The sequence below is a fragment of the Molossus molossus genome, unplaced genomic scaffold, assembly GCF_014108415.1.
Source record: "Molossus molossus isolate mMolMol1 unplaced genomic scaffold, mMolMol1.p scaffold_m16_p_12, whole genome shotgun sequence".
Lineage (NCBI taxonomy): Eukaryota > Metazoa > Chordata > Mammalia > Chiroptera > Molossidae > Molossus > Molossus molossus.
In genome coordinates, this window is record NW_023425347.1 from 94,365,448 (window position 1) to 94,383,663 (window position 18,216).

At 54.1% G+C, this 18,216-nt stretch overlaps 1 long non-coding RNA gene and 1 other non-coding gene across 2 annotated transcripts; both read right to left on the reverse strand.

Annotated features, from left to right (window-relative positions):
* Positions 1 to 3,238: 3,238 nt before the first annotated feature.
* LOC118627371 lies at positions 3,239 to 3,301 on the reverse strand. The gene has a single exon (XR_004959121.1). It is a non-coding gene; the product is annotated as a U7 small nuclear RNA (small nuclear RNA).
* A 10,620-nt stretch (positions 3,302 to 13,921) lies between these two features.
* Positions 13,922 to 16,976, reverse strand: LOC118627286. The gene is made up of 3 exons (XR_004959051.1): positions 16,661 to 16,976; positions 14,446 to 14,543; positions 13,922 to 14,029 (listed from the first exon to the last, which is right to left on the reverse strand). It is a non-coding gene; the product is annotated as an uncharacterized LOC118627286 (long non-coding RNA).
* Between the last annotated feature and the right edge of the window lie 1,240 nt (positions 16,977 to 18,216).

The following is an 18,216-nucleotide window of genomic DNA, read 5'->3' on the forward strand; positions in this document are numbered from 1 at the left end:
ATAATTGAGGAGGGTAGTCAGGGTGGGCTTCAGGCAAGGCTAGATCCAGCTCTTTACACTTCTTTACTCTGTTGCTCTTGGTGTCATCTTCATCCTACAGCGCCCAAGGGCTTCTTCATTTACATCCAACATGGTAGAAGAGAATTGTCTTTGTCCCCACATTCTCAAAGACCTGGGATGCTCTCTGATTGGACCAGCTTGGATCACAAGGCTACCTGTGGGCTGATCATGGAGGCCAGGGGGTGGTGTGTGCTGATAGACTTAAGCCTATGTCATGTGTTCTATCCCTGGAGCCAGACTGGGGAACTGTCTGCCCTGGAACTGTATGGGTCCCCAAGAGGAATTGGTGGCTGTCACAAAGGAAGGGTAAATGCTGGGAGCCAATTCACTGGAACCCAAGTCACCCAAGATAGTGGAAGGGCCAGGGAATAGAGAACTCTTCAGGGGATGGGAGCATCCTTCAGCCCTCGAAGGGAGGTTGTGGAGCAAAGAACGCATGAGTTGGGGTGGTTCCGGAGGGCAAACATGGGCGAATGGGAGAAGCTCACGCCCATGAGGAAGCCTTTGGGGATGAATCTCTAACATGAGATGGTGCGGGAGGGAGGAGTGTATAGGCTAAGGAGGCGGGCACAGCTGAGTTTAAATTCTGGTTCAGATGTTTATACTCATGTGATTTTTAAATTTTTTAAAATATGTTTTTATTGATTTTTTAGAGAGAGAGGAAGGGAGAGGGAGATAGAAACATCAATGTGAGAGAGATACATCGATCGGCTGCTCCAGCACGCCTCCTGCTGGGGATCGAGCCGCAACCCAGGCATGTGCCCTGACCGGGAATCGAACTGAGACCTCTCAGTTCATGGGACAACGCTCAGTCCACTGAGTCACACCAGCCGGGCCCCCGTGGTTTTTTAAAATAAAACTTTTAGTTACAGGAAAGTTGCAAAGATTGTACAGAGTTCCATGCAGCCCTCTGGGCTTTCCCTGTTGTCAACATCTCGCATTACCATGGTACAGTTGTCAAAACTAAGAAACCAACATCGGTACATGACTATTAACTGAACTCCAAACTTTATTCAGATTTCAACAGTTTTTCCACTAACGTCCTTTTTCTGTTCCAGGACCCAATTCCGGAACCCACACGGCACTTTGGCGTCTTGTCTCAGTCTCCTCTGGTCTGTGACGCTTGCTCAGTCTTTCCTTGTTTTTCATGACCTTGACAATTTTGAGGAGTTCTGGTCGGTATTTTGTTAGACCGTCCCTCCATTTGGGTTTATCTGATGTTTTCCCCATGACTAGACAGGAGTTACGGGTTTGGGACGACAATACCGCAGAGGCCCAGTGCCTTTCTCATCACATGATCTCGGGCATGTGACCTGCTAGTGGTGAGGTTAACCTTGATTACATGGTTGAACGGGTGTCTGCCAAGCTTTGTTCTTTGGAGGCAAGTGGAGCCCACACTAAAGTATGTGTGAGGTGGCTCCACCCCCCTGGAAGATGTCTCTACATATGTTATTTGGAATTCTTTTGTAAGAAAAATGTGCACCCCCGTCCCATCCCATTTATTAGATCAGTCGTTTACTTCATCAGCATAGACCCATGCATTTATCTATCTTATCCTTTGGGTTATAATTCAATACTAAGGTATTTATTTTGTTGTGCAATTTTTGGCCATTGGGAGCTCTTTCAGATGCGCTCCTGTGCCTGTTGGACATTCTTTTGTTTTTTTAGCATTTCCTTACTTTCTGGCACTATACGATGCTCCAAGCTCATTTTGTATTTTCCCTACTTCAGTGGTAGAATCAGCCATTTCTCTAAGGTGTGTGGTTCCTTTTATTAGCGAGTGGTGTTGAGGAACCAAGATCTGGTTGCTGGATGTGCTCATTGCTACTGGGGAGTCAGTGCTTCTTGGCTCTCCTATTGGACAGAAGTAGAAAATATATATGTGTGTGTGCATTTTTTTTTTTTTTTAAACCCTCACCCGAGGATATTTTTCCGTCTATTTTCAGATAGAGTGGGAGGGAGAAAGAGAGAGAGAGAAACATTGATGTGAGCGAGATACTTCAATTGGTTGCCTCCTGCACGATCCCGACCAGGGCTGAGACCAAACTGCAACCGAGGTACATGCCCTTGACTGGAATCAAGCTCACAACTCTTTGGTCCACAAGCCGACACTCCAAACGCTGAGCCAAACTGGCCAGGGCTGTGTGTGTGTGGTTTTGAGCGAGACAATGACTCTAATCCTCAGTTACCGATTCTGCAAAATGGGGATGCTGATAACTGTACCTACTTCATGGAGCCCCTGTGAAATAAACTCTATAAGGTTAACATCGTGCCTGGCCCATAAGAAGTTGCAAAAAATGATGCCTTTACTGTGTCAGAGCTGCCAAAGCAGAGCATGGGGGCCCTTGTGAGGTGGTGAGGCCTCTGTCCCTTGAGGATTTAAGGAACTCAGAAAGTCCCAGAACGAGATTCCTGCGCTGAGTGAAGAACGAGGGCTGATCCGCGTGGGAAGAGCCGAGTCTGGCCAAGCAGAGGACATGGCTTTCCTCCCTGCAGCCTGCCCTGGCACATCTGGGTCCTGGCTGACACCTGCATCTGGACTGGATTACTGGGCACTGGGTGGGGGGCGGCTGACTTGGAGGTCGCGCTGCCATGCAGGGAGAGCAGGGCTGTATAAAGAGCACCAGGCCCTCGTCTCTCACTCCTGCCCTGCCCAGGAGGAAGATCCAAGCAAGACATGCTAGGAGAGCCCCTCTCTCAGTGGTACCTGCCTCTGCCCACCGGGCCCCGCCCTGCTTCCTGGCCTTGGCCAAGGAAGCAGGGCCCTGCCTTTGCTTGTTGCAGGAGGAGGAGGATGGGTGGTATTTGGGCAGGACAGAACATGGGGTGGGCACGTCTGTGGCAGGGGTTTTTCCTCCTGAGGTAGGAGCCTATCTGCATGGCTTCCTGCGGTGCCCTCCCCACGCAGTGCCAGTTGGGCCCTGCTGTTCTCCCTTCCCTGAAGTCCCCCAAACTCTGAACCTATTGTTTAGATTTTATTCTTAAATGAAACTTGAAAAAACTCTTGTTCAAGCCCTGCTAGAATGGCTCAGTGGACTGAGCATCGTCCCATAGACTGAGAGGTCCTGGTTTGATTCCTGGTCAGAGCACATGATCCCCAGTAGGGGGCATGCGGGAGGTAGCTAATGGATGCTTCTCTCTCACATTGATGTTTCTTTTCTTTTTTTTTTTTTTTAGGGAGGGCCTTCTGGTAAAAACCGGAAGATCTACTAGACAAATTCGAAAAGAGCTGTAAGCACATTGATGTTTCTTTTTTTTTTTATCCTCACCCGAGGACATTTTTCCATTTTTTGTTCAGATAGAGCGGGAGGGAGAGAGAGGAAGAGAGAGAGAGAAACATCGATGTGAAGGGACACATCGAGTGGCTGCCACCCACACGACCAACCAGGGCCGGGAACAAACTGCAACCGAGGTACATGCCCTTAGCGGGAACCGAACCCGGGTCTCTCTGGACCGCAAGCCGACGCTCCAACCACTGAGCCAAACCAGCAAGGGCCACATTGATGTTTCTTATCCCTTCCTCTCTCTCTCTAAAAAAAATTTTAATTTAATTTAAAAATCACATTCAATTATTCACTTCCAGGGCACACTGAGGTTTCAGGGTGAACCAGGAGCCCCAGCAGGCGCTCGCCTCTGGCCAGCAGCATGGAGCCCCGCAGCAGGGAGACAGCCACTTGTTTCTAATGATTCCCAGAACAGGGACTCCCAGGCAGTCTTGAGAGCTGGAGAGGAGCGGGGTGGCAGGAACCCTCCCGTACTGTTGGCAGGGTGGAAATTGGTACAACTGCTTTGGGAAACAGTTTGGCTGCACCTGGCAAAGCTGAATATGTCTACACTCTGACCCAGCAATTCCATTTCTTTCTCTGGGTCTACGCCCAACAGAAATGTATACACATGTGCCCCCAAAGACACAAACTAGAATGTTCTTGACAGTCGTATGCATTCATTGCAAAATACTACATGCTACCAAATTGATGATAAAATGGATAAACTGTGGTCTATTCATGCAGGGGACACTATACAGTAATGAGAACGAACCATCTGGAAGTTCACATGAGAACATGGACAAATCTGTGCCCGGCTGGTGTGGCTCAGTGGTCACCAAGAGGTCACCGATTCGATTCCTGGTCAGGGCACATGCCCAGGTTGTGGGCCAAATCCCCAGTGGGGGGCATGCAGGAGGCGGCCAATCGATGTTCTCTCTTGTTGATGTTTCTCTCTCTCTCTCTCCCCGTCCCTTCCTCTCTCTCTAAAATCAATAAAGAAAAAAAAATTTTTTTTAAGGAACATGAACAAATCTAGACATCATGGGAGAGCAGCCAGCCGATCACAAGGCTTCTTAGATGATTGTCTTTGCAGAAAGTACCAAAACAGGCAACGCGAATGGCTGGTTAGAGCTTAGGATGGGGTACCCCGAGGCAGGAGTGGTAACCGGGACGGGAGGAAACCGATGATGCTGTTTACACAGGCTTTTCATTTTGGGACAACCCACTGAGCGGCACACTTAAGGTCTATACTTTTGTGCATATGAGTTAAACTTTAACAGAAACTTTCCTCAGTATCCTGGTGGGAGAAACCCTGGGGCTGTGAATGGGCAGATAAGGGAGCAGCCAGCTTTCATAGGGAATCAGGGCCGGCTTCCTGGAGGCAGTGCCACCCGCGGTATATCCTGAGAGCTGAAATGGAGGTGGTAGGTCAGTGTCATGACCAAGCCAAGACCTAGGATCTGTCTTCTGGGAACCAGCGGCTTGAGAAGTGAGGAAGAGAGACGGAGTCAGTGGCCTAACTCCTTGACCTGACCCTGACCTTGGCCTGCTCCTGTTCTGCTTCCAAGTGGAAGGGCCCAAAGACCCTTCTTGCTCCACTACTTTTTCTGGCTTTTGATGGAGAGTTGCCTTCTGATCCCGACAGAGCTTAGCTGTGAGCCAGAACCTTCAGGGCTTAGGAATCTGTGTGGCTAGAAAATGATCTTTTCTTCAGATGGAGGAACTTTGGTAAGAAAGGCCTTTGGGATTTAAAAGTTCATTCTTTGGGCATCTGCTGTGGGCCAGGGACTGCCAGACCCCTTGCCAGGGCTGACCTCAAAGATTTCCACAGCAACCTAACTGCAGGGCGCTGGGCGGATCGGAGGAAATGCTTTATGAACTGTGAAGTACAGTGCTCTTGGACGAGACCTAAAACACTTCCATACCTGACTCAGTGGTTGGGCAGCCCTGTGTGCACGGTGGGGGGAGCTCTGGTCTGGGGGATGGTATTGAAATTACACCCTGAAGGATGCCCTTGACGGAGCTGGTACTAGAGCAAAGATAACATGCCACTATGACCCACCCCCCTCGGACGAGGCCTGTGTTAGTCTCCGTAGTAAGCAGTATTGGAGATCCCATTTTACAGATAAGAAAACTGACACCAGAGAGCAAGGCAATGGGCAAGCCCCTACCCCAGAGCCCCACACAGGCTTGCTGCCCCGGCCGTCTTTCTAGTTGGTCTTTAGATCCCAAGCTCATTCCAATCTTGGGTTTCTGCCCTGGCTGCTCATCTCTCTGAATCAGTCTCCCTTCAGGTCTTGAAGTCTGAAGTCTGCTCCTTCTTGCCATTCGGGCCCCCACTCAAATGCCACCTCATCAGGAGAAATTCCCTGATCACCCGCGCCTATGGGGTCTCACCACCCTCCGGCTCACCACTGTGGGTTCCTTGTTTATTCATTTATTCATCTGCTTCCTGTCACCTCCCTATTGGACAGGAGCTCAGTCCATGGGACTTTGGCTGTGGCCGCGGTGCTCAGTGCAGGGCCCAATACAGAGATGTTCTGAAGGGTTCGAACCCAGCTCCACAAGAACCCTGAGCCTGAGCTCTTCACACCCCTCAGACCTGCTGTTTCCCACTCCAGTCCCTGGTGTGAGCCACAGGGGCGGGGTGTGCTGGGTGCCTGCAGACTGTGGGTGAGGTTTCAGGCATCCAGCTCACCCCTGCTCCTGTGGCTACACCAGGGGTGGCTGTGGGTGAGGCCGGCCTGGGCACCAGGAGACTGGCTTGGCCACTCGTCACCTGGATTTGAACCTGGGCTCAGATCTCACTTCCTGTCCCTCTGTGACCCATCCCCATTCCAGGGCCCCTCTTTCTGGGCCTCAGGTGTCCTCCCCAGATTGTATCTGACACTCCTGGGAGAAAGAACAAAAGCTAATGTGCTGAAACTTTGGCAGGAGGGATTCTGGTGGACAAAAGGCGGCGTTCCTGACAGCTGTGACGAACACCTGGGCAGGCGGAGGAGCCGCAGTGAGGAACCTGCTCCCCTGAGCAGCGTGAGGAGCAGGACAGCCACCTGCTTGGGTAGGGCGCTGGGGCGGACAGCTTGACTTTGGAAGCCACTTTCAAGCTCTTGGCTCATGAGCTGCCCCGAGGGCTGGGGACGTGGTCAGGAAGGAGGGAAGGGTTAGCTGCTGGGCCTGGCATTCTAGATGGTGGCGTGGGAGAAGGTGGAGGAAGCAGCTGAAGAGAGCAGAGGCTGGGCCTGCTTTTTTAAATGAGTCAATAGGACTCGGGGAATTCTCGGTGCGTTAGTTTCCAAAGCGGGGTGCGGGGAAGTGAGCCCCAAAGTTGGAGTCAGGCAGACCTGGCTTTGAGCCCCGTTCTGGTGCTCACAGGCCACGATGCTCGGGGTGAGTTACTTCCCTTCCCGAGCCTCGGTGTCCTCATAAATGGAATAGTAATAATGCAGATAAAAGGACACCTTGAGAAAGGACTTGGCAAAAAGCATTATGCAAAGGGGAAGTGATACATGGACAATTGGCATGTGTTATGATAACAGTGGTGATGTTATTGTCTTCAGTTCGACCTATGTGCCAAGCATTAGGTCATTGAATCCTAACAACAACCCTATTTTTCGTTACCCATTCTCCAGACAAGGAGTCTGAGGCTCAGAGAGGTGACACAACTTGCCCAAGGTCACATAACCAGTTGGAAACTGAATCAGGACTTAAATCCCCATCTGATTTCAGTCTACTCTGCCCAGCTTTTGATTGACTGGGAAGGTCCTTGACAAACTAAAGTGATGAATATCATCATTACTTTGTTTTCTATGGTGATTGCTCTTCATTAACTGGTTTTCCCCAGGGGCAGCAAGAGCCTTCCCAGTCCTGCCACCAGGGGGCAGCAGAACACAGGGCTGGGACCCAGGGGTCCGGAGGGTGGTGCCCTACCCACACCTCACATTCCAGGGCGTTGAGCCCTCCTGATGCTTAGCTGCGGTGGGTGGGGACACAGGGCAGCAGGCGGGGCAGGGGCGAGGGAGGGCACGGTCTCAGGGAAATAGGATCACATGCACAGTCCTGAGCTCAGTTCAAAGGAAACGGTCTGACAAAAAAGGTGGTAGTTAGTCATGGCCCCTTCTTCCAAGAATTTCCCGGATGACCCTCGGGCTGGGTCAGAAGCCCCCTTCTTGCCCTCGTGGCCCCGGCCTCCAGCGTCACAGGGCATGCCACCATCTCTGTGTTCCCACTGGACAGTTGGCACCTCGAGGGCAGCGCTCTCTGACTTTTTCGGAGGTCTAGCAAGGGCTGGGCACTCAGGGGTGCGTCAGGTGTATTGAGTACAGGTGTGTGTGTGTGGGGGGTGTCCGAACTGGACCAGAGCCCTTAGTCCATGGGGAAAACCCAAGCTCAGAGAGGGAAAGAGACTTGCCTGAGGCCCCAGAGCAAGTAAAAGGGGAGCCTCCTTGAACCCTGGCCCGCTTGACTGGGGGTGAAGCCCTTTGCTGTGACAACCACCTCCCCCAGCTCTGCGTGGGGTCCAGCTCAGAGCCCACGCATGTCCAGCACCCTCGGGTCCCTCAGCGGCTCTGGAGGTGGGCAGACCGTGACGGGGGGCGTGTTGAATGGAGCCCACTCCGACGGCTCTCAAGAGTAGCTCTTCCCTGCCTGTGTTCAGTGATGTCAAGTCGGGGCTGGAAACAGGCCATGTTAGGAGTGTTTACACCACAGGCATCAGCCTCTGCCCCGTGTCCTCACCTTACACCAGAGCTGGTTGTTACTCATTTACCAGCATGCCAGAGGCCCAGAGAGGAGACCTGGGATGCCCTCAGGCCCTCCGCCTGGCCCTCCTGATGCCCTCTTTGTCATGCCCCGCCTGGTATGAGAATGATCCTATTATCCCCTCCAGGATGTGACAAGGGCCTGGGCCTGGGAGCCACCTGCCCGTCCCTTCTACCTGCCCTGGGTGCTCCTAACCCAGCCCTTCTTCCGACCCAGATGAAGTCCCCAGCTGGGCAGTGGGATGCCTTGGACCTGACCCTATGGAGGTCTTTGGTGTCCCTTAAGCTGTGACCCATGGTATCCTCCAAAGAAAGGTGGCACCAAAAGGTGTCATATTCACCTTAGCTCTGTGCCTGTCTACACATGCCCCCTTTCGGGTGCGGTGAAACAAGGCGCCGCAGAAGGCAGGTGTGGACATGCCCTGGGGGCTGTACTGCTTGGCTGAGGGGGTGGCTGGCAGCACTGGTCACTAGAGTCCCAGCAGCACCCTGAACTCAGTGCCATAGTCAGCTCTGGGGTCTGATCACGCAGTAGGGGGCTGACCCAGCACCACCCAGAGGCAAGACACACAGACTGGCTGGGGGAGGAGCTGCAGGGCAGGATGGAGTGCTCACACCTCCTTTTCCCAAACAGGTGACTCCCTCCTGGACACCCCCACCGCGTCTGCTGTTTTCCAGGAAAACCGATGCAATCGCTGAGTTGGCAGATCGAGGCTGGTATCACCCTGGCAGCTATACAGGACTAGCCTGCTGCTTCCCGGGCCCAGCAGGGCCTGCCCAGGAGCCCCAGACCTGGCCAGGCTCCCGTTACCCACCCTGCACCACCGTTCCTGCCAGGTACCTGGCTCTGCCTCTCTAGCTCTTCTTCTCTCTTGCCCCACCCTCTGGCCCAAACATCACCTCGTGCCCAAACCCAGCCTCTCTCCAATTCCCCAGATGCCAACCTGGATTGTCCCTAGGGGTAAGTTGGGGTGTTAGAAGACCTGGGTGTTAATTCCAGGACCACACTTACTGGCTGTGTGGCTTTGGATAAGTTTCTTGACCTCTCTGAGCCTCAGTTTTTCCATTGATGTGATTCAGGTTATCACCCCCACTATGCCATGCTGTTAAGAGGATAGAAAGTGCCCAGCAGGGTGCCCGGCATGCAGGAGGTGTTCAGGAAATGGTTTTACAGACTCTTCTCCTGCACGACCTGTTCTCCCGGGACCTGTGGGGAAGAAGGAAGTTGTGGAACCTTCTGCTCGCCCATCTAACATTAATCAGCGTGCGATCGTTATGCTCAACACGCAGCTCTAACTGTGCTTGTGAAATGGGATCGAGCTGCAGAGTTCTCACCTCAGCCAGCTCTGGGCTCCCGGCTCAGGCAGAGCTGCCTTGGGTACCGGGTCTGGGGCTCCTGGCTTAACGGAGCCTGTGGTGTGGGTAGGGAGTGGGCACAGCAGAGGCCACTGCCTGGCCGGGGTTGGGACTTGGAAGAATTCAGCCTGTCAAAGAGGGCAGTGGGCAAGGCTGCCCAGATTAGGGGGCCTGGCTCTCTCTGGGACAGCTCTGGGTAATGGCCCTTGGCCAAGGAGCCCATGCTGGAGGATTTGTGCCCGCACCCTGGTCCTTATACGTCACCCCTGCCTCAGCTTCTTCTTGTTTGTTTTGGGCTTAGGAGGAATTAATAAAGTCGTTATGGCAATTAGCAGCAGGGAGGGGCCACCCAGGACTGGCAGAGGGCTCAGAAGGCATGGAAGACAGGGCCTGGGCACAAGGATTGCTCAACACATAACTGGCGAAGAGGGAGAAGTGTGTGAATGGTGGATTGAGCAAGGGAGTGAATCAGTGAATGAATAAGTGATTGAGTGAGTGAGTGACTAATGGACAAGCAAGTACCTAAGGAATAAGAACACTTACGTAGCTCTCACTACATGCCTGCCACTGTCCTAAGCACTTTACTTATAGAACTCACTTGGTCTGCCCAAAGACATTATGAATGGGCAGTATTATTACTTCCATTTTACAGAGAATGGACTCCCCGTCCCCAATGCACAGAGAAGTTAAGGAATGAGCCCAAAGTCACACAGCTGGTGACTGAGTCGGTACTTGAACCCATGCAGACTGGCTTCAGAGTCTCTGGGAACCAAATGGGTGCATAGCCCCAGGGCTGTGAGGAGTGTTCATAGCTGTGGCGTGAGAAGATGGACTTTGAAGTCTGGACCTGAGACAGGAGACTTCACATTTTTCAGTCGCTCATTCATTCATTCATTCGTGTGTCTGCTCGTTACTTGCTCACTCATCTGCTCACTGAGTGTTGGCTCTGGGAGTGGGAGGGGGGAGATTAATAAGATACTGTCCTGCCTTGGCAGAATTTGTCCTTTAGGGCTCAGCTCATGTGCCACCTCCTCCAGGAAGCCTTCTCTGACTTCCTATGCAGAGGGCCCTTGGTCTTCAGTGCCTGGTGCCGGCTTCCCTTACCAGCTGGGAAGTGCTTTTGTCTCTGAATTCTTGGTATCCTGTGGTGCTCAGTAAATGATTGACGAGGACTCTGGCTACTCCTGAAGCTCCCTGCTCTCTGCCCGTCCTCTCCTCATGCCATCCAGGGGGCCCCACAGCCCCAAAGGCCTTGCCAGCCCCTTGGTGGGGAGGAGACTCCCCCAGCTCTGGGGCCCAGCTCTCAGGGAGGGCTGGGATTCACTCCTGCCTGTCCCGGGAGGGGGGAACTGGGCCCATCTGGCTCAGCCATGGACAGCAGCCTCTTCCTTCGCAGGCTAAATGTTTGTTTTCAAATTCCTGAGGCCTTCGTCACTCCCACCCCGTCCCCACTGGGCCTCTGGCCAGCCTTTGCTTCCTTCCTCCCCTTGCTTGACCAAGCTGGTCTGCAGGGTGGGGTGCCAGGCCAAGCCTCTCCCTCCTGCTGCCCACCAGCTAGGGCCAGAGCCTTGAGGTGACAGACTGGGGCGCCCCAGAGGACGGCGGGAGATGAGATAGGGGGCCCAGGAGCCCTCCCAGCCCTTCTGCCAAGAGCAAGGCAAGTCCTTCTCTGTTTGCTCTTCGGGGGGCCATGGGAAGGAACCCCAGGCTGGCAGCCGGGCCTCGTGGGGGCTGGGGTGGGGACCTGGAGAGGGCACACTCCCTTCAGCATGGCTAGCCCAGGCCCAGGAGGCCCGGCATGGCTCAGACCTAACGCAAGCTCTTCCCGGCTGGCAGTCTTGAACCAGAAGGGCGAGGAGTCTCAAACTTGACCTCTTGTCTATCAGAATCATCGGGGACCCTGGCGGAGACAGAGTCCTGGCGGAAGCTGGAGTATAGCAAAGCGAGGTCGGACAGCCTTGGGCTCTCGCCCGGCCCACCACTGCCCTGTCGCGGGGCTGGCCCAGGGCCGCGCTGCCCAGTCCAGTGGGCACGAGCACCTGTGTTCCTTTAAATGTAACGTGCCCTGGCCGGTTTGGCTCAGCGGTTAGAGCATCCGCCTGCGGTCCGGAGAGACCCGGGTTCGGTCCCCGCTAAGGGCATGTACCTTGGTTGCAGTTTGTCCCCGGCCCTGGTTGGTCGTGCGGGTGGCAGCCACTCGATGTGTCCCTTTCACATCGATGTTTCCCTCTCTCCCTCTTCCTCTCTCTCCCTCCCACTCTGTCTGTACAAAAAATGGAAAAATGTCCTCGGATGAGGATTAAAATAAATAAATAAATAAATAAATGTAACGTAATGAAAGTGAAATAAAAGTGGAGTCCATTCGTTCGTGACACTGGCCACATTTCAGGTTCTCGGTGGCTGATGGCCACCGTAAGGCACAGAGCGGGTCGGGAACATCCATCCGTCACTCCCCCCCAGAAAGTTCTCTTGGTCAACACTGTTCTAGAGCGTCAGCTCCACGGAGGGAGGGGTACTGTCTGCTTTATCCACTGCGGCCCCCGCATCCCGCACGGTGCCTGGAACATAGTTAAATTACATTTTTTGTTATGATAAACTATATGTAAAATTGACCATTTAGCCTTCGCTGCTTTGGCTCAGCGGCTGGAGTGTTGGCCCGCAGTCCAAAGAGTCGCGAATTCGATTTCAGTCAAGGGCACATACCTCGGTTGGGGTTGGGTCCCAGCCTCAGTTGGGGTCATGTGGGAGGCATCCAATTGGTGCGTCTCTCTCGCATCAGTGTGTGTCTCTCTCTCTCCTCTTCCCACTGTGTCTGAAGATAAATGAAAAAATGTCCTTGGATGAGGATAAAAAAAGAATTTTTTTAATTGACCATTTAACCATTTAAATTTTTAAAATATATGTTTTTATGGACTTTTTAGAGAGAGAGGAATGGAGAGATAGAAACATCAATGTGGGAGAGAAACATCCATCGGCTGCCTCCTGCACGCCCCCTCCTGGAGATCGAGCCCACAACCGGGCATGTGCCCTGACCGGGAATCGAACCGGGACCTCTCAGTCCATGGGACGATGTTCAATCCGCTGAACCACACGGTCCGCGCTCATTTAACCACTTTGAAGTATTCAGCTCAATGGCATTAAGTCCACTGTCATGCTGCTCTCTCCACTCTCTGCAGAACTTGTCATCATTCCAAACCAAAATTCTTTCCCCGTGAGACAGTAACTCCCTGGCGATAAACTTTTTTTTTTTTTTACATGAATGAGTTACCTTGGTCAAGTCACTTCCTGCTTAGGGCTTTAGCTTCCCACCAAAAGGAATGGGTATCTAACCTTGTGAATGTGTTGTAAAGATTAAATGATTAAATGATATAAAGCTTAGCACAGGCCCCGGCACATAGTCAGTGCTCATTAAATATTAGCTGATGGTGTCTGGTTACCCCATCAGGAAGTCTGGCCTGAGTGTCCCACACCTCCTTGCTCTCTGAACTCTGCAGTCAAGTAAACAGAAACAGGGACCCTGCTGGCATGAATCACACGGGTGTGTTTCGTGTTCAGAGTGTGATCCACTGTTGATCCTTTGTGGCCCCAGGAAGGCTCGTTACCTTGACGACCAACAGTCTCCCCTGTGGAGAGAAGTTGCAAGCAACCCTTGCAGATGATGCCAATGGACAGATGGGAAGGCCAAGGCCAAGGTAACACAGGAAGCCAGTGGCAAGCCAGGACGCAGAGCAGGGACCGGCTGGCCCATGGGAGTCACTCACTGAATGAATAGACAGGATGGATGAATGCTGTCAGGTTGAAGAACCTCATTTTGCGGCTGAAGAAACAGGCGCAGGGAGGTTAAGCGAGGTGCTTGGTAAATATTGATGGGATTGAGCGCACAGTGTCCGCGGGCAGGGTATGCTGGCCCTGCACTCTGCACCCTGTATACCTTTAAAGATCCCTGCCCAAAGGGACAGCCAGGACAGTTTTTTGCCCTGGACAGGAAGTTTTCATGGTGGAGTAGAACGAGAGGCTAACCCTTGGCGTCAGGAGGGAAGGGAGGAATTTCTTTGGCTTTGGAGTCAGACAGGCTCAGATCTGTCACAGGTCTTGAGACAAGGGAGCAGTCTTGCTAAGCTCTTAAACTTTCTAAACTGGGGACCTTTATGAGATACTATAAAAGCTGTGGCCTCCAGCCAGTGGTAAGCTGGTAAATGTTTAACAACTTGCTCTCTGAAAAACAAAAAACAAAAAAAACCAACAACCCAGATTTGTATCATTTGCCGATTGCTGTGGTGTAAATACTTCCGCTCACAGTTGATTTCAAGGTGCCAATGAAACCCGGCTCCCCAAATTCATGAAAATGTAACAACCTGCTTTCCCGGAGCCAGCCCATCATGGGGTCTGTGTCACTCAAGCAAGCCCCTTCCCCTGTCCGGGCCTCATTTTCCCCATCTGTGAAGTAGGGGCTAATGGGTCCTACCTGCAGAGCTGTGGTGAGGATAAAACGAACCCTTCCCAGGCTCCTACCCAGACGTGAGGAGAGCAGTAAGACTGGCGAAAGGTCAGGCCCTCGAGCCCCTGGCTGGGGCGTGTTGTGGGGTCCTGGAGGGCACAAAGAACAGCAGCTGTGGGAACTGGCCACTCATCCCCCTCCCATCCCAGGGCTCCTGGGCGGCCTCTTTCCTTCCTGAGCCCTGGCCCAGTGATTCTTGGGTTGCCTAGTGGAGGTGACTATGCAGCCCCCTGCCCTTCCCTTTGGGCCACCTCCAGAAGCCCAGCTGGGGGATGGGGAAGGGGGGGAGCAGCGCAGCTCGGTGGTGATGACAGTTGCTCAAACCTGGAAAGACAGGCTCACCTGCCCCACCTGGCAAATCCCTCTCATTTACCTGGTTCGACTCCTGACACCACAGGGGAGGGGAGAGATTCCCCTCTGCCACCCAAGCAGGGACCCCCTGGAGTCCCTGCCCTACCCCTCCTGTCCCTGCCTGAGTGCTGACAGGACCTGGGCAGGGACACACCTTTGACAATGAGATACCAGATCATGGTGATGTCCCTTCTCTGCATCTCTCTTCTTGGCTGTGGCATCTAAGGCACGTGTACCGAGGGGACAGTGATCCTGGAAATTAAGGGGAGCTGGTTATGGTGAGAAGGGTCATTCTCATGGTGGGAGGGAAGACTACATTCCTGGCCAGGGGTTCTAGAGACGAGAACACAATAAAATATTAGGGAAAAGGGTGCCTGGTGGCAAAGATAAGCCTTCTGCTTGAAAGGAGGGGAAACAGGTCAGCAAGGGAAAGCTCACGTGCAGTCACACACGGACTCAGAGGCTGGGCTGACACCTGGATGGCCAGTGTCTCTTCTTTGCTACCTGGTGAGCATCAGAAGGGGCTGGAAGGCAGGGGCCCAACAGCATGACTGTCCTGGGAGAATGGTGACCAGCCAAGGCCTGTGATTTCCTGGGGGCGTCTCTCACGCTGGTGACCACTTCAGGGAAGGTCTCTCACTCCCCAAGAAGCAGACCACCCTTCTGGAAGACCCAGGGCCTGAGAAGCAGCGTGACTGTGAGTCGGGCAGGGACACTCCCCTTCCTGAGGCGTACGCGGTGCTGCCTGCAAGTGGGGGCCTGGGCCTGCCCAGCTTTCCCCGAGCCCTCTGTGTGCTCTTGGGCAAGTTGCGGTCCCTCTTGACACCAGTCTCTCTGGCTGCAAAATGAGTAGTTTGGACCAGATCAGTGGTTGGAAACGTGTTTTAAGCTGCAGATGCTTGGTATAGAAGGAAACACAAGACGGCGGACCCAGGGAAGCCGGGGCTGGAAGGAGGATAGGAGGGTGGAGGAGTTGGGTGCTGGAGCCTTAGCTGTTCTGACACCCTGGGACCTGGAGGGGACTGTTGGCCCTCCCTGGGCAGAACTCCTGCCTGGGCCATGACACCCCCTGGGGATCTCATTTGCAAGGAGGGTGGATGCCAGGGGCCTGGGCCACGCCCAAGGGAGGAGTAGGGTACCACTCCTGAACCCTGAAAGCTGGAGACAAAGAGATGGAGAGAGCCAGGCCAGTGTGGCTTAGTGGACTGAGTGTCATCCCGTGGACGGAGAGGTCCTGGTTCGATTCCCGGTCAGGACACATGCCGGGGTTGTGGGCTTGATCCCCAGTGGGGGGCATGCAGGAGGCGGCCAGTCGATCCTTCTCTCTTATTGATGTTTCTATTTCTCTCTCTCTTCTTCTCTCTCTAGAAAATCAATAAAAACATATTTTAAAAGAAGAGAGAGATGGAGAGAGGCAGACAGAGAGAGAGCGAGAGAGAGAGAGAGAAATGGAGCAAGACCGAGGAAAACAAACAGAGAAAGAGAGGCACCAAAAAAGAAAAATATTTGAAAACGAAATGGAGAGAGAAAGGGAGGGAGAGCTGGAGAGGGGGAAAAGAAGGGACACATGTTTCCACTCAAAGTTCTTTTTTGTTTAAAATAAAACCGACCCAATAATCTCTGCTGCTGACGGTTGGCCAGAGCCCAGGCCCCAGGCTGAGTGACCGCAGGCCTCCTGGCCCTCTGCCTGGGAACTTAAGTAATAGCTGCCTGGGGCCTGGGCTCAGCCACCTCTGATACCCAACCTGTCCCCTGATGCTGGCTTGGGCCTGAGGGTCCCAGGAGAGAGCACCTGAGCAGGCCCCTGAGGGCCTGCCCCCCAGAGGGCTGCCCCTGCCAACGCCTTCTGGCCATTTGGCTGAGAGCCACCAGCCACCATGAGGCCTGGGGCCTTGGGCTAGCAGAGGACTGCAGCCAGGAGGAGGACATGAGAAGGGACAGGCTCAGGGTCAGCTCACCTTGGGGCCTGGTCAGCAGGGGTCCAGCCTTCCCCAGGGGCCAGAGGTCCTCCACCCCTAAGCTCTAGGGACACAGTGTAGGTCCCTGCAGCCCCAGGCCCAGGGCCTTGGTTGGGAGTGAGCCACGTGCCATGGGGACTGTGCAGGATATTATGGGAGGCAGGTGGTGATCATGACCTTCTCCCAGAACACCTGGGCAGGCTTGCTGAGTGCCCCTGTCTCACACATGTGCGCGTGCACACCGCGAGGCCTGGTGCACACCATGAGGCCTGGCACACCCGCTTGGCCCAGGCACTGCCGAACTCAGAATGTATCATCTCATGTAGTCCTCATACTCCATGAGGCCGGGCCATTATAAATGTCCACTTTACAGATTATGAAACTGAGGCTCAGAGCAGTTAACACACTTACCCAAGTCTCATGGTGAGGAAGATGTGGGATTTGAGCCCAGATTTGCTCACCCACCATAGCCCCACACCCTGGGGTAGTGGGGAGCTTCCAGGATGTGGGGTCACCCTGGCATCCCAGGGCCCATGGAGAGGGCACAGTCTACCCTCAGGCCCAGGCTCTCGTCCCTTCCGGAGCTGAGAGAGGCAGGTCTGAGAACAGCTGATCCTCTGGGTTTTGTTCTTGGCACAAAGGCGTCTGGATCCGGGCTTAGTGGTGAATGGTAAGGGGCCCACCGTCTCCTCCCGCGGGCAGGCCTGGCAGGCTCTGCTCCTGCCTGTCCCCGTGGCCGGGAGTCCTCGGCTTCCTATTCGGAGCCCACTCAGAGCCCGGCTCAGCCACCGACAGCAGTATCAAAGGCAGGCAGATCTGGGGGGATTAAAGGAGACAGTGAGAGGCTGGGGGGAGGGGGAAGGGGTTGGGGCACTTACCTGGAACTCCCTACTATGTGTTGTAACTTCCTGATCTTGCGCAGTCCTCATGGGGCAACCAACGGGATGCTGGGAAATGGAAGGCCAGAGAAAGGGAGGGGCTTGGCCGCGGCCACACAGCAAGTCAGAGGTAGAACCAAGTTGCAAATCCAAGTGACCCAGCTCCCAGTTAAGGCTTTTTTCCTCTGTGTTTAAGACTCACTGTCCTGCCCTGGCCAGTTTGGCTCAGCAGTTAGAGCGTCAGCCCGCAGACCAGAGAGGCCCGGGTTCGGTTCCCGCTAAGGGCATGTACCTCGGTTGCAGTTTGTCCCTGGCCCCGGTTGGGGTCATGTGGGTGGCGGCCAGTTGATGTGTCTCTCTCATGTCGATGTTTCTCTCCCTCTCTTTCTCCTGCTCTATCTGACGATAAATGCAAAAATGTCCTCAGGTGAGAGTGAAAAAAAAGACTCCCTGTCCTGTGGCCTCTTGCAGAGACAGAGAAAGGACAGAGGTAGACAGAGGAGAGGAGACACAGCTGGCGGAGGCAGGCACAGAAAGGAGCGGGCTCCGTGGGAAGCTTCCCCTGACTCCCTGAGTGGGATGCTGGGGACCAGGCGTCTGGGCTCAGAGCAGAGGAAGAGCAGGGGTCCCCCCCCCCAGCTCCCTGCAGCCGGGTCTGCCCCTGGGCAGTGTTTGGAGTGGGATGTGGGGATCCTCAGAGCCCTGAGACCCAGACTGGCGCAGGAGAAGGGAGCGTGGGTCTCCTATGCCCGCTGTGGGAGGGCAGGAAGGATGGGAAAAGCAGAATGACGGGCAGTGGGCCCTGGGGTGTGGTCTTGCTGTGTGGCCTCAGCGAGGTAGAAATCCTTCTCTGAGTCTCAGTCTCCCTCCAGGGCCCCAGAGGCCGCTGACTCCCTCATGCTGTCACAGGGACCTGGGCTCCATAACTGAGGGTCCCCGTCACTGAACCTTCCCGTGAGGCAGGCTTGTGCCCTGCGCCCTTCCGTCGAATCCTCACCAGTTTCGCCAGAGGCTGCTACTGTTTCCTCCCCACTTGACAGATGAGGAAACTGAGGCTCAGCGAGGTCTTGTCCAAGGTCAGACAGTGTG